Source organism: Excalfactoria chinensis, chromosome 12, assembly GCF_039878825.1.
Source record: "Excalfactoria chinensis isolate bCotChi1 chromosome 12, bCotChi1.hap2, whole genome shotgun sequence".
Taxonomy (NCBI): Eukaryota; Metazoa; Chordata; class Aves; order Galliformes; family Phasianidae; genus Excalfactoria; species Excalfactoria chinensis.
The window spans coordinates 11930057-11942605 of NC_092836.1; the positions used below are offsets into that span (position 1 = coordinate 11930057).

The following is a 12549-nucleotide window of genomic DNA, read 5'->3' on the forward strand; positions in this document are numbered from 1 at the left end:
ATCTGATATTTTTAACCTGACCATATGCATTGCTTAAACTCCTCCAAGTTGTGTCACCTAACTGTGAAATCAATAAAAAGACTCCTTATAACTCCAGCTGAGTTTTGGATAGCATCCATTTCGAAATAGGGAGAAAAGCCGATAGGTTTAAAGAATCAAAAGTCCTGTTTTCATTATTTGTAGATTCCCTGACTGCTCCAGAGAGGGCACTCAGGTTTTGTTCAGAGAATAAATAAATGATGAACTTCTGCCTTAACAGTAAACAAAGCAAACCAAAATGCTTCCATTTGCTGAGGTATATAAGCCAGCAGATTTTCTTTTGCTGTACAACACTATAATTGGTAGTGATCATCAGTAACAACAGTTTCATTTTAAACAGGTATAATATCTGTACTTCATCTGTGACTGGTAAGGGCTCAGACTGCTGATACCAATGAGTCATCATTAAAGTCTGTTACTTGCGTCTATTAGTGCACCAAATTTATGTTGAATGTTAAAAACATGGCTTCTTTAAATGGAAACTACAACGTCAGTTAAAACTCTGGAATTTAGGAAGTTACAGATTTGAAGTAGCTGGTATCATTTTTATTTTTGTGCATTTTAAGTACATTTTACTGTCCTCTTCCCTTTACTTCCATTTACAGCATTTTCTGTAACATCTCACTGCTGTTCCATATGTGTCAGTTGGCTGTGGGAGAGAAAACCACCAAAGTTATTGGTCAACTTAGCTCTTATCTTGGTGCAGATGTCTTGCATGGTAACTCATTGTGTAGACCAAAGTACAGGTTTTGTGCAAATCTTTTTTCTCCTCTATCTCTTTTTTTTTTTTTTTTTTTTCCCCCATTTCATTTGTGCCCTCTATCACCCGTGTTGTTCATTTGCAGTACCTCAAAAGAATGAAAATACTACTGTTATGCTGAAAGTGCTGAAGGACTGGGAATGGTTCTGAGCTTTAAGCCATTTCTAATAGTGCTCTGAGCTAGGCAAAAATCTCTTTTTAGCATCTGCAAAATGAAGAAAATTGAATGTACAGTCTTATTTTATAGAGATGTGTCAAAGATGACTTGTTAAAGTCTGTATAACTGTTTTGAAAATGAAAAGGGCCATAAAGTACTAAGAACATCACATGGGTAAACTCAATGCTTTGAGCAAATGACCAAGACATCTGCAACAAACAAAGACTTTTGAAACGGTGCCCAGCATCTGTGTGCCATCTTTCCTTATTAAGATAGTAAGAATCTTTCATATCACAAAGAAGATCCAGATAGCAGATTCTTAGTGCCCTAGAGATATTCAGATATGGTAATGAGCAGTACAGAGAAGCCCAGGAAGTGCTTACTGTAGTGTAGTGAAGTTTCAGGGGGATGCTGACAAAGGTAGCACTTTATAAACTTTGGTGGCATTTAAGCGGAGCTTCACTCTAAAAAACATTTAGCCTGTATGCAGAGTGACACTGAGATCCTAGAGTGAAAAAATATGTGATCGTTAATAGAAATAACCATGATTTATGGACACCAGGGGGCAGAATTAAGGTTGCAAGATGTGTGAACCTGGCATTTGCAACCATTCAAAGCACTATCTATTTTGCAAACTCAGACTTTTAAATGTAAATGGTATAGAATATGTTACAAATATTGGTCTAAAATTGAGGAAACAAAAGCATTTAAATACACTTGAAAGAGAAGTGTGATTGCTCATATATTCAAAATGTGAATTTATCTAAAACTAATTTTAATTTGTTTCAGCTGATGTCCAGGACATTATTGTTTGTGGATAAATTAGTCCAGCTTTCTAAAGGAGAAACATCAAACAAATCCTTTCATAGAAGTTAGATCTCTTTTTGTTACTTTCTAAAATGCAGAAAATACTGTAGATAACCGCAGCTTTTATTTCCAACCTGACCTTCCATGTTCTGAAACTAATTTGCCTTACTGCTTCTCAAAGTCTGCTCAAGGACTTCCTTTAGCAGAGTAATGTGGTTCTTATTAAGCACATCCTATAAGACCCAGGAGGATTGCACGCAAAGGAAATAAGACAGAGACACAAATGAATTTCCATCCTCCAGTCAGATATATGATATTGATGACCAGGATTTATATTAAGGATATTGTAAAGAAGACAAAGAAAAAGAATAAAAGAAAATGTTTGACAAATTGGCTGTCTTCGTATGCAAAGATGACAAGTGGTCTATACAACTGACTAGAAGAGATGTAGGCATCATGCCAAATAGCTGTACAGTCAACAAGTCTCTTTGAATCACATGCTTATATGTAACCTCTCTTTTAAATAAGGCCTCACTTTAAATTACATCATCGTGAAAGACTTAAAAGACCATAAGTTTTACATGAAAACTGATAGTTTCTCTTTACTCCAAATGTTGTTTTCCACTGGTATGAATTTTATATTTTTACCAGAATATCAAAACGTTATGTAAAAGTGGAACTTCTTTAGGAGATTTTTTTTTCCTCTATTTTTAAAGAAATGCACCTAATATAAATGGTTGTGAAAATGGCAGCATACATTTCAGAATATCCTCCGTCTAGATAATGTATTTCTACAAGTGACAAAAACATTTTCATGTTAGAATAATTTTGTAGTGTAGTATAGTGACTATAATTCCTGATGTTCTGGTTCTAGTGTGTCTTGCTCAATGCATCTAAATATAGATTTCAGAGGTTTTGAACTTGGTTGATGGGAAAGATTTACTCTGGATTTCTGGCATGCTACATGTGTGAACAAGTGAATGAACTCAGGAACTAAACTATGACTATTTTTTTGTTTGTTTGTTTTATTCTTTAAAAATATGTAGAATTTGGATAATCAGGATTCTGATATGATTTTCCTGTTAATCTGTTCTAAACCATGAAATCTGATATTTTCACCATGACTAATCCATGAAATTTTTCAACCTTGTCTGTGATTTACACAAGCTCTATTTATAAAGAGAACTTGTTTGAGTCCTAGGGCATGGAATATTATTTCCCAGAATGCTTTTAGTGTTTTTTTACTAATAAACAAAATGTGCACATTGATTATATTGTTTCAAGATCAGGGGTAAAATATGAAGAATATGCAAGAGTGTATTCCACATAGCAGTTTATATGATTCTTAAGCCATTAAGAAGAAAATAACCTATTGTAGCAGAGTTGGTAAGAATGGTTGTGATCATATAGTTTACCTAAATTAATTGGATAACTTGCCTGTAGACTAAAAACATGTGTGATACTTGCTTGTCTTTGTGTTGTAGGCTTTCAAATTAATCGCTGTCAGCATAAAACAGACCAAACAAAAATAGATTTGCATGAATTCTTTGCTATGGGGATGGAGAGGGGGGAGACAGCTTGAATGACAGTGAGAGTAATTCTGTTTTTTATTTGAGGGAGAGGAAATGGCTATACAATATTCACATACTGAAGTTCAATTTACTATATATGGGGAAGAGTAAGGATCCTTTATGTAAATGTAATAACATGCGAGTAATACCTTCAAAAGGAAAGAAAAAAGTCTCTTGTGTATGGAAAGTTAGTCTTCTCCAGCTGTCCTCTCTCACTTTGTGAAGGGAAGACATTTGGGGAAAGGCCAAAGCACAGATATTCACAGAGCATCCAATTTTTAGTTCAGCATAATGTCTTAATCAGCTTTTACAGAGCTGCTCTGCTCTGTACCAAACATGCTATAAATGTGCGATACATCCGTACATGTAAATAAGTCACACTCCCCGTGGTGATGAAAACAAGATGACTGCATATTTCAATAACTGCACAATGCTGCAGGTGATGGAAAAGCAGCATTGTCCTGTTGTTTTTCAGTTGAGCAAGGGATTGGAATTGCTGAATATTATGACTATCTCTACATCATTTCAAATTCCTAATCATACAGTTTTATGGCATATCTCCAGAAATCATACAATTTAACTGCACAGATGGCCAACTTGTGACATTATCTCTAGGTTGGAGCCAGCTAGCAATTACTTAAACTGGTCTATACGTCTCTCTCCAGGAAAAAATAGTCATAAATCTATTCATTTGTCCATCGAACTATCAAAATGTAGACATCATCTGTCATTCTCTCTCACTCAATCATGTGATGGTAAATGTCTCTTTTGTGACCAGATAGGTTAACTTCTGGTTGTATGCTGAAGAAGGGCTCATGAGGTCTTTTCAGGGTGTCACAATGTTCTTATGTGGTTGCCCAGACCATGAAAGGGAAAATCTATGACTTTATGCTGGTTGGTCATTTCTCTGCCCTGTCTCCTTAATCACTGTATGTTATGCTCTCAAAGATACTACATCCTCTTAAACTGACTTTTGAATGAAAAGATTCAACTGGGTAACTAGAAGATTTAACAGAACATCATTGAGTTTCCAGAAAGTACAAAGCTATCACTTACGAAGAAACAAATTAAAAACCATTACTTAATATTCTTTATTTGATAGTCAGATCAATTGCAGTATGAAATTAGGGATTGAGGAAGCTGAAAAACAACAAAACACTGCAAAATAAGAGGGAATGTTTTTTCCTGTATATTACAATTTATCTGTGGAACTTCTTGCTCCGTGATGCTGTTCCAAAGTTTTTGCTGGTTTTTGCTCCAGCCACGACTGGGGAAACAGTCCTGCAGTGGATGGACTTCCATTGTTCTTTACCTCTCTTATCAGATCTCCTGCAGTTACCTCACCACTCAGAATTTTTTGTCCCACACTGTTTTAAGAGTCAAGGAAGAAGTGTGGGCTCTAATCCAGGCTGGAATTTGTTTTTCTTGACCGAATTTATTTCAAACTTACTAAACTAGTTAGTCTACAATTATTTTTTGTGCAGGGCAGCGAAGAATTTGAGGAAGATGTTATAAGTTGGTTCATATTCATATGGTTTGTATCTGTCTAGCTAAAAAGCAATTCAGTAAATTTTCTTCTAGTTGCTCATACCATGAAATGGAAAGTATGTGGAATCTTATCCTTTTAAAAGATATTTTGAAATTAACATAAGCGAAAACAATGTAGGTGAGATTTCATAAAATCCCATTAAGTTTGGAAATCAAAATGACCTTTTGATTCTTTCTTTTTATCAAGTGATAACTTGATGATGTCTCTGTAAATGCACCTGTTCCCTTCTTCCCTTTGGAATCTTAATGGTTCTCTCTTATTTCTGCTGCAATAAGGGATTTCTGGATAACCAATAAGGTTCCAGAGATTCTCTTACAGATTCTTTCTAGATGTCTCAGATATATGGGTTATTTTATTTATTTATGTAAATTTAACCTAATATATATAGAATTATTCAGGAAGGAATTACAGATTTGCAAAGGTGTCAAATTAAATATTTTTCAAGGTGCCAAAGGTTTTGGCTTACTCCATTTGGAAAGTCTTTTAAGTAAATTCTCTTGTGTTTAGTACATTTAGCCTCTAACATTTTGCTTCTGTGTTATAAAGGATTCTGTTTTACATGATTGACCTGGCATGCTCATATGAGACAAAATGCTCTTCCGAGTAAATAAGGGTTTCAGGATTCACTTATATATTTGTTGAGTATGAAAGTTCAACAGCAAGGCCTTTTCCTAATGTGTAGATTTATCAGCTTAATTCTCAATTGTTTTCCTTGTATTATGTCATTCATGTCTGGAAAGAACAGTGTCCTGCTGTTTGTGAAGCTGATCTCCTGCTGCTATTTAGCCACTTGTAGGATTCTGTCCCAGTTCCTCTAATCCACTCTGCTTCAATAGCACCATATTTGGACTCCTTCACACATTCTTCTGCTGCTCTGTTTGGGATGCTCGGTGAGCTGAATTAGAGTTTTCATATTCTGTGCAAAATAGAAGGAACCTTTTCGTTAAATGAGAGTATAAGGAATGCTCTTCTCTGCTCCCATGGATAAAATTTCTACATGTGTACTGTATTATTTTCCTTCAAACTATTGTCCAGAAGTTGGGGCACTGTTTCAATTTATTGGTTTACTTTATATAAATCCATTCCAATTTGAGGTTTAATGTTGCAAGGCCTGCTTCCATTTTAAATTGTTTCTTTCTGCTGTAACTCTGCATTCAGAGTTCAGCACTCCTCTTTTTTTCTTTTTTTTTTCTTTTTTTTCTTTTTTCTTTTTTTTTCTGTGATGTCAAAAGCTTACTGATACCTTTTTGAGGTGCTTGTGTAAGTAGGTCATAATTAAAGCAGAGAACCTGAAGGCCTCCAAAAATTGTGTTAGATATGATACCAGAACACAAAGTTCACTATATGTATTTTTGCCTTATTTTCAAGAAGTCAGTAAAGATCTGTGTAGACTTTGATGTTTTGCCAGTAGCTATTTTCTGTTCCCTACATAAAGCAAGAAAACAACGTAAAATTTGAGTGGTAAATCTATATGCACATTGTCAGTTTACTTCCTGGCTGAATGTACTAACTTTAGTGCAACCACTTGTGTCTAAGCTAGCAGTTGTAAACACAGTGTAACAGACCATGATCTTTTTTAAGATAGAACTCATAGGTGGACACTGTTTTTCAGAATTGTTCCTTAGCGAATGGGTTTTAGTTTACTGAAGAAAAAAAAAATGGTCAGACTATCACTGTTTACTGACTAAAGCATGGATGTCCAACCTTTTGTCTTGTCTGGGCCATACTGTGTGAAGAGGAATTGTCTTGGGCCGTATATACATAGAGCACTCAAAAAGTATTGCCTCCTATTTATTTTTTGTGGAAAGTACAATAGGTACAGTGAGCACAGTAACTCTGATAGAGCAAATTCTCAGCTACTAAACACTATTTGTCACTATAGTCACCACCATTAGCTGTGCACTTTCACCACTGTTGAACAAGAGACTGCATACTGCACTCATCAAAACCTACACAAAGTGGAGTGACCCATGGTCACTGTTGCCACTGCTGAAATGTACCATCTGCCACCTCACTGTGCTCATGTCCACTGTTCAGTCTCTGTAAACATTCAGCAAGCATCTGTGAATGTCAGGGGATGCAGTTTCTTCTGCGCGAAGAAACTCAGTCACACGCCTTTACTTCATATGTGCTTCCAAGTAAGGTGCCATTTTGTCAGACTGCCCATCTGCTGCCATCCATCACTCAGTTAAAAAAAAAAAAAAAAAGTAATAGGATATTGGTGGATGGGTTCAACCTTTACTGCCATCCCACCCACATTTACCTCTGATGTCCTGGACCAACATAATAAAGCAGGAGGCATTACTTTTGGTGCAATAATTGTGCAATATATACTACAGGTAATCTTTGTAAGTAACAAAAGTTATTTTAAGCATTAATATTTTTATTAAAACACTAGCATTGCCAAGAGCCAGTGGTGCCAGAACCTGGTGAGAAACACCATCTCATGAGGTGCCATCCCTTGGCTAAGGTTAGGGAAGCAAGCAGAAATTGGAAGACAGCGACTGCAGCAGTTTGAGAATATAAAATTTACAATCAAGTTTTGCAGCTAGCACTGAAACAAAAAAGATAATGAGGAAAAAGGGAAGAAAAAAAGGCTTCATAAAATGAAGGTGTGACAGGGAGAGAGGTATACAAATACGGGAGGAAGCAAAGGAAACTGTACTGAAGAGAAGAAGTGTATTAAAGGCAAGAGTAGTATACGATCTCCCAGCTTGCTTGCATTTGACAAATAATATGTATATGATTTGTTCACAAATGTGTCAACGTTTCTGATGATTAAAAGATATAAGAGGAATAAACTATTTTATTTTATGTAATACAAACTGAAGGGAGTTGTGAGCGATCCATTAAGGCAATATTAGCTTGACGACTTCTGTGGTTCTGTTGATTCTTTTCTGTTTGTACTTTTAAATTAATTGAAAGCCTCATTGTTTTATTTAAACTGTGAAAGCTTCCAAGGTCAATGAGTGAGGTAATTGACCTGCCTGTTACAGGACAAAAATATGTATGTTAAATTGCATAATTAGTTTTAATTACATAATTATGGTATTTAATGTGTAGGGGGCAAAGGTTACTGTTACATTTAGAAGTCATGGCAAGAAACACCAAAATAAGCAACATAGTTTAATTCTACATTTCTTTAGGTTTTTAGAAAAGAGGTCCACTGTGATCTGTCCTTGACCTTGGGTATATGATGATTATAGCAAATAGTGTATCACTGTTATACTTTTTTGAATCATAGTGACACCTTTGTAAATGACTAAGTGACTTTACCAAAGACTTCATTTAAGTTTAGAGTATATGAAAGTTAATCAGTGGTGGGAACTCAACTGACAGCAATTTAATCTCATTGGGTAAGGTAATTACATGATTACCAGGAGTGTTTATATATGCATGAGGATATTTTTATTGGAAAAAAACCTAATTGCTTTCTTACTAAGAAGAGAAAAAGACAAACAAATTTGTTGTCATAGGTTAAGAGGACATCCTTCATTCCTTGAAATAGCTTATTTTCATATTTTAGCAACAAAATGAACTTAAAATTCTTTTCAAATTTGCACTGGGATTGCGTTATATGTTACTCTATTTCTAAACTAGAAATATTGCCATCATTTTACCTGTTTTGTACAAGAAGCTTGTTTCTTATACATTCATTTTGTGATAGCCTGAAGATACTTGTAATTTGTGATCTCTTTTATTCATTACCCATTACACTAATAGATATCTATACTGTCCATTGTACTAACGGATACTTCTGGGAAGGAGGTTATTATTTGTTGTTCTGTGACAGTTAAAAAAGAAAAAAAGTGCTATGTATAAGATAAGGAGATGAAAGATGGTGTTCATAAGTGCTAGAAGAAAAGTCTCACTTTAGAGATCCTAATGATCCTTTAGAAAATGCTCTTTCAACCAAACGACTATGGAGTGTCAGAAGAGGAGTCTTTGTTAAAAACACATCTGTGAATGGGATGTAATTCTCATAAGGCTGACTTACATGGACTTAAAAAGTAAACTAACTAAATGTTAAATAAGAAATGATTTTGTAAGAGCTGCGTAGTTACGGGAAGAAGTGTTTTTATAACATTTCTTGTTATAAAAATATTGTTTTCTCCCTTTTGCTAATTTTTCCCTAATTAAGTTCAGTAGAAAATATTACAATTTTGAATTGTTTTTCTAAACCAGATGATCCAGTCACTGTTGGAGGCACATAGCCACGGCAAAATCTCATGCTGTACATTGATCACCTGTCCAACCTTTGCCTAGAGTGTGATCCCCAGTTCCTTCAAGAGATCCATCTTTACCTGTCTATAAAGAAGAAGAGGAGGAGGGAGACATCTGGGATATTCAAGTATCAAAGTTTAACACCAGAGCAGGTTGAATCTCCATTTATATTTTTCTCTCTATATGTTGCTAGTGTTGACTTTGGCTCAAGATTTTTTCAGGAATTACATAATATGCTCCTCAGTTACTTAAATTAAACATGCATTTTTCATAGTTCTAGGGTGCTATACTGAATCCAAAATCATTCTGCTATAAGGCAAGTTAGCTAATACCGAGCATGTGTGGCAGTCTGTATATGTCTCTTGAATATATGCATACTACAAAGACCAAAATGGCTTGTTCTGTGTACTGTAATTGTACCAAACTGTATTTAGCACTTACAAATAAATTCAGGTCCTCAGCAAGTACGTTCATTTCCACTAACTTGCTTCAGATGTTAAATTTACTCTTTCTTCCTCTTCTATTTCTAAGAGGACTTTGATATCCAGAAAACAGACAAGGTTTCCCTTGCTGTCCGAAGGACTGCCCCTTTAGGAGTCTAGTACAGCCCACACACAATCCTGGAATATATCCAACTTGTTCTTTGAGCAGAATGTGAACCTCTGACCTTCTGGGCCTCCGGCAAGAGAGCTGCCTACTGAGCCACCAATACCCAGGCCATCAATAAGTTTTAAATGCCAGTTGCAGACTTCACAGAGATAATGACTTCAGTGTGTAAAGGTTTTGTTGTGGAGGCTGCAGTCTCACATATGGCGTGACAAAGTAAATATGCTAAAACCATAGAGAGCTGTTGCATAACATACCTTGATATAACAGTTTTTGTAATATGTTTCAAGGCATGGAATATTATTTAAAGGGACACTGTTATATAGGCTTAGGCCCAAAATGAAGCTATTATAAAAAGAATGTTTAGCAAAAACAGAAATTTGTCCATGAAATTGTTGGAGTGGGATTTTCAGGGTAAACTTACTTGGATTTAAGCAGTCTCCTGCATGACATTGCACTGTTGTGTTAGGGAATGAGAACCAGAAAATGAAAATAGTGTAAATTGAGAATCAGAAACTGGAACTGAGAAGAATTAAGATATGAGAGGTCTACTACTATTGTTATAACTTCTTAAAAATCAAATGCTACCACATTCTGAAAAAGACGAGATCAAATAATAAATTCCAACTTAGTAATTCAAAGCAGCTGTATTGACACAGGTAAATAAATGCATTTACATTTTTATATTGTTTTTAATTTGCTTTTAATGAAGTTACTGTATTATATATAAGAACAATTTATGTGAAATTAGCTTGTTTTTGGCACATTTAATCTTTGTTGATGTTCTGTATTTTCAACTGAGAGTGAAAAGCATATGAAAGATGTATTTACATCTTTCATTCAAAAAGAAGTTCAAATTGATAACTGTGACTGGTACACCAAATGTTACATATAAACTAGCATCAAGAAGGGAAATTTAGCCAGATTCAAGGCAGGACTTATCCTATGGAAAGACTGTTATGTAAATTTTGTGAGTATTCTATGGAGCAAAGGCCAGGAACTCAGCACACTTTTTTTTCCATCTGAGTGCCCAAATCACTAGGCTACAGACTCTTGCTCCCTCTTGTGTTCTTTTTCTGGCCCAATGAAGCTTGAATTATTTTCCACACAATTATACAGTTTCAACAGGAGACCTTTAATATATCCTCATCCTTATTCCAGCACTTAATGTATCCATAGCCTAATGATTAGAATGCTTTGCTAGAAGATGTTACTTTCAGCCTTGGACTGAAGAAGGAATTGAAGCTGGGGACTTTGTTTCTGGACTGAGTTGTCATGCTGCTAAGCCAGCTATGAATGGGTGCTGTTCACATACCACTTCAGAAAGAAATAGCTCCTGAGCAATTGTGGCTGGCTTTGAGAGCACCTGTTGGTTCTAACTCCTCAGCCCACACAGTATGGTCTTCATTTCTACATTCCCGTTGGGCTAAAGTGTAAGCTGTGCAGTGAAATGTTTGGAACTGTCCAGGTAGGTAAGCTGCAGCCACGCACAGGGATGCAACTGGTTTACCATAGAAAACTGCAGTGTCTTCAGAGAACAGATGATTTCAGGCTGAGACGAGGGCCTTCAGATTTACCACTATGGCTGGAGGTGCCTAAATTCTGCACATGTACCATTTTGAATTCCCATATTTTTAGGACCGTTAGTTTATTTTAATTTAAGTTTTCCTTTGAATGTAGAACTGAGGGATTTTATGAATCTGATTTTCAAACGCAAGTTGAACTTAAAAGAGGCTTTTACAATTAAAAAGATTATGAGAAGAACTTTTGGTTCAGAAGTGCATTGACATTTATAAACCGTAGAAAAACGGTGTGTTTTGAAGCTCTAAAAGTTGTAATTGATTAAGATGTGGTAATGCTTTTTAGAAGTTTCTTTGGGGCAGTATGTATTAATCAGTACTATGAAATATTCAACTAAATTAACATATTTGCATGTACCGAGTGAATGTGAAAATTTCTGACTGAGTTCTTAGACTATAATTTTATCTTATTCAATACACAATTTTTTATTATGGCCTGCAGTGCTGTTCCTTATTTATGCAAAAGCATTTATCTACCTCAGTGGAATTATTCTGGTGAGTAAGTCAATGCCTAAGATCAACTAGGATGAGTCTGGTTTTCTTTTTAATAGAAATGCTAATTGTGAAAGTGACATCTGTGAATTATTTTTAGTCTAAAGGGCTACAGACAGTATAAAATTAGGACCATGGATTTGCTTGGCAGTTCCTTTATTATTGTTTCTACCTTTTAAAACACTGGAGGAATAATGTGATTCATTACACATTACTTTTCTGGCAGTAGATGCATCTCCTAGTTTGGTATCCAAGTGTATTACATTGTGAACTATTGCTGCTTTGTAATATAGTAAATTGGTGGTGAGAATGGAAACTTGTATTCATGGAAGGCTGCTTTTTTTAAAGACAAGTCTTTTTCTGCCTCCGCTAGTGTCTGTTTTCATTGCAGTGGAGCCTTTTGTATAGTAAGGTAGCATTCAACACAAGTAGGAAGGGTATAATCTGTGTCCTGAAGATGGTCACTGACTGAGACGACTTATATACAGACCATTTGCCACCATTTATGTTTTCCCACATAGGATGGTCTTTGTCTCATACTGTGTCTTTAGGAGAACTACCATTTACTACAAACAGAACTTAAAACTACCTTCTCTTCCACAGTGAATGGAAGGTAAAATGATAATACTGTTAAACCAACACATTGACAGGTTATTTTTTTATGTGTAAGGATCTGCTGGTATAGGGAACTGTTTTAGCATAGCATTGGCAGATAGCTCTAGAGAAAATATTTGTTAGTAGAAGTTGGAAGTCAGTGGATGCTT

The 12549-nt window shown here is 35.4% G+C and overlaps 1 protein-coding gene across 17 annotated transcripts in view; it reads left to right on the forward strand.

Moving 5' to 3' along the window:
- Nucleotides 1-12549, forward strand: part of ERC2 (ELKS/RAB6-interacting/CAST family member 2) — a 369674-nt gene that overhangs the window by 303924 nt on the left and 53201 nt on the right. For 16 of the 17 annotated variants that reach the window (XR_011905070.1, XR_011905073.1, XR_011905076.1 and 13 more), the window contains one exon: nucleotides 9069-9259. The exons of the other annotated variant lie outside the window; for it this stretch is intronic. The gene's annotated coding sequence lies outside the window, so the exon portion shown is untranslated. The remainder of the gene's footprint in view (nucleotides 1-9068; nucleotides 9260-12549) is intronic. 17 annotated transcript variants of the gene reach the window in all.